Below are 347 nucleotides of genomic sequence, written 5' to 3'. Positions count from 1 at the left end.
TGTTCACTTGTGAACATTGATTTTATATCCTGAGACATTGCTGTATTTTTTTTTATCACTTCTAGGAGTCTTGGGGTTGACTCTTGGGGATTCTCTAAGTATAAGATCATATCATCATCAAAGAGAGAGAGTTTGACATCCTCTGCCCCCATTTGGATACCCTTTATTTCCTTCTCTTGCCTGATTGTATTGTACCTATAGTCCCAGCTATTTGGGAGGCTGAGGCTGGAGAATTGCTTGAACTGAGGCATTTAGGGTTCTGTGCTAAGCTGATGCTATGATATTCTAGCCTGGGTAATAGAGTAAGTATAAAAACCAAAGAGATATTCATTCTAAAGACATTTATC

General features: G+C 38.3%; 1 protein-coding gene across 1 annotated transcript in view; it reads left to right on the top strand.

Annotated features, from left to right (window-relative positions):
• The window catches only part of LOC105886536 (nuclear body protein SP140-like protein), a 71,192-nt gene that overhangs the window by 47,592 nt on the left and 23,253 nt on the right, over positions 1 to 347 (top strand). The gene's annotated exons all lie outside the window — the stretch shown is intronic.

This window comes from Otolemur garnettii, unplaced genomic scaffold, assembly GCF_000181295.1.
Source record: "Otolemur garnettii isolate 467f Iridium unplaced genomic scaffold, OtoGar3 scaffold00013, whole genome shotgun sequence".
NCBI classification, from domain to species: domain Eukaryota; kingdom Metazoa; phylum Chordata; class Mammalia; order Primates; family Galagidae; genus Otolemur; species Otolemur garnettii.
Note: the sequence above shows the minus strand (reverse complement) of the source record. Positions and strands in the feature narration are given on the sequence as shown.